This window comes from Carassius carassius, chromosome 4 (genome assembly GCF_963082965.1).
Source record: "Carassius carassius chromosome 4, fCarCar2.1, whole genome shotgun sequence".
Classification (NCBI taxonomy): Eukaryota; Metazoa; Chordata; class Actinopteri; order Cypriniformes; family Cyprinidae; genus Carassius; species Carassius carassius.
The window spans coordinates 29911381-29914026 of record NC_081758.1 but is presented as its reverse complement, the minus strand read 5'-3'; the positions used below and the strand labels follow the sequence as shown (position 1 = coordinate 29914026).

Here is a 2646-nt window from a genome sequence, read left to right as displayed (position 1 = left end):
ATATATTATTTGTTTCGTTTATATATACATTATATATATATATATATATATATATATATATATATATATATATATATATATATATATATATATATATATATATATATATATATATTATATATAGCATATTTTAAAAACTTTTCAGAATACAAAATGTATGTTTTTTGCAACAGTTATGGTAACAACAATAAAAAAAACATTTATGACAGTAAACCCATGCTGCATTGTCATGGGAACATGGCCTCTGAAGATAAGGAGCAAATTACGTCGCTCACTTTGCCAAGTACATTCCAAACGAATACATAATGGCACACACGTGCCCTGCTCACTCCAAGGGGATAGGGATGATCACTTCCATTTAGAATTTGCTCCGTGAACTGTTCTGAACTGATACTCATATCGGCCATCCCTAACTTGTAGGCCTAGGGTTTTCAGTGATTCTTTCTGAAGGTTATATCGTTCAGCATCTATATATACATCATATATATTCATCAGCAAAGCCAGATCCTTCAGCTCAACCTACTCGTTCACAATCACCAAAGTTCTGATTCTCCACACCTGTCTGCACTAATCTAAGCCCACCTTCCTGTCACCACCTCAATGTCTGGTCTTGTTGTTACTTCTTGAAGCAACTTGCCTGAGCTGCTCTGTGGTCCCATCACTGTCTGTCAGTCATCTGCTCAGCATTTGGATTCCCCATGAACCTTCAAATTAAGGACAGTGTTACTGCTCTGGTAAGTCTCAGTTAAAGTTAGTGAGTTATTATCACTTTCCTGTGATTATTGCATGCTCCTCCAAATCCTCTCAATAAAGCTCTGTATTGCGGATTTATTTGTTATCTCTTTCTGTGTGCTGACTGAAGACCAGACCCAACATGCAAAACCACAAAGAGCCAAGCAGCACTCAAGAGCCCAGATCTGTTTGCACAGGCCTTCCATTAATCTTCAGCCACTCTCCACTGTTTCACAGTCTGTCAATGCAGCAGATTCCTGCTCCAATGCTTGCATCTTATCTCTGTCTTTAGAATGCAGCTCTCTCCAAATATCCACCAGACCAAGTTTCTTACCAGTATTTTGCAAACTGAGGATTTACAACCAAATAAAAAGTGGGGTGAGGATTTATCTAGAGTTCCATCAAGAACACAACTGAAGTTAAATCAAATGCTCTTGTAATGCTGATTGATTTAAGGTCACATGACAAATATATGGCAATTTGGATCATAGACATTCCTACAGTAATTGTCATCCAAGAAGTTAACACAAATCTTTAGAATCTGTAGGCTTGAGAATATATATATTTTTATGAATAGGAATTGCTGTGTCCCTGCTCTGAAGTAAATGAGGAAAAATAAATCTTACCAACCCAATGTCTTTTCAACTTTTTGTATGTTCCTTATCAGATAAGTGAGTTTTTAGTAATAGTGCAATAGTCATAAAACAAACCTGGAAAACCCAACAACTGAGCCTGGCCGGAAAAGTGTATTACCGTATTTTTCGGACTATAAGTCACACCTGAGTATAAGTCGCATCAGTCCAAAAATACGTCATGATGAGGAAAAAAACATATATAAGTCGCACTGGACTATAATTCGCATTTATTTAGAACCAAGAACCAAGAAAAACATTAGAGTGAGCAGGGCGCTGCGAGAGGGCGCTCTATGCTGCTCAGTGCTCCTGTAGCCTCTCACTGTAAACATAGAGCGCCCTCTCGCGGCTGTAGACGGTAATGTTTTCTCTTGGTTCATGTCTCTTAGTTCATTTCTCTTGGTTCATGTCAAATTAATTTTGATGAATAAGTCGCACCTGACTATAAGTCGCAGGACCAGCCAAACTATGAAAAAAAGTGTATCTACCCGATATAGACGTAGGAAGTCCAGAAGTTTACCCAAGGTCTCAAACTCACAGGCCATTTCTTCAGCAGACCAGCCAACAAATCTGAGTAGAATCAGCAATCTGAGGCATTGTGAGTGACAATCTTCTCCAGAGCCATTTTCAGAATTAATACTTTATCAGTGAACCATAGAAATGGAACTAAACTACTTCTTGGAGCTGAATTTGGAATATTAGAAGCGAGGTGGGAGATCTGTGGACCCTATCGAAGTCAGCAAGCAGATCTAACCACTAGCAGGAATGCTGAGACTGGGCTGGAACCCACTGCTTTCTCTGGAAGACCCACTATTTTCAGATTCCCTCAAGACGGTTAGTAATTCCATCTAGGTGTGACCCATTGGCTCAAGTGACTTTCTTTGAGTGACTAATGGACTACGTTTACATGCTGTTAAAATTCGGGTTATGGTCGGGTTAAGGTCACTATTTGGGTTTCTGAAACATTCGGGATAACACGTTTACATGCGTGAGCAGAGAGAGTTACTCCTGTATGCATGGAATGTGTAATCAGTCGCCAATCCCGATGTAAATGGCGACGCACGGTTAGCGTCTGGACGTACAGACAACAAGACGCAATATGCGTCATTTCCGAATCTTCTTCCTGTATCCAAAGACAACAACAACAACAGCAACAGCAGGCGGATAATGAATAGTTTGGGGCAGATAGCGATAGTCTTTGTTTGCGCTTTGGCGCTGGTACTGATCCACCAGCAGCACTTGACACTACTGTGCCTCTATACTGCACGCTGGGTTTTTTATG

General features: G+C 39.7%; 1 long non-coding RNA gene across 1 annotated transcript; it reads left to right on the top strand.

The window, feature by feature from the left end:
• Window positions 1-584: 584 nt before the first annotated feature.
• LOC132130958 (uncharacterized) lies at window positions 585-1121 on the top strand. Its single transcript, XR_009428821.1, has 2 exons — window positions 585-734; window positions 863-1121. It is a non-coding gene; the product is annotated as an uncharacterized LOC132130958 (long non-coding RNA).
• The last annotated feature ends 1525 nt before the right edge of the window (window positions 1122-2646 follow it).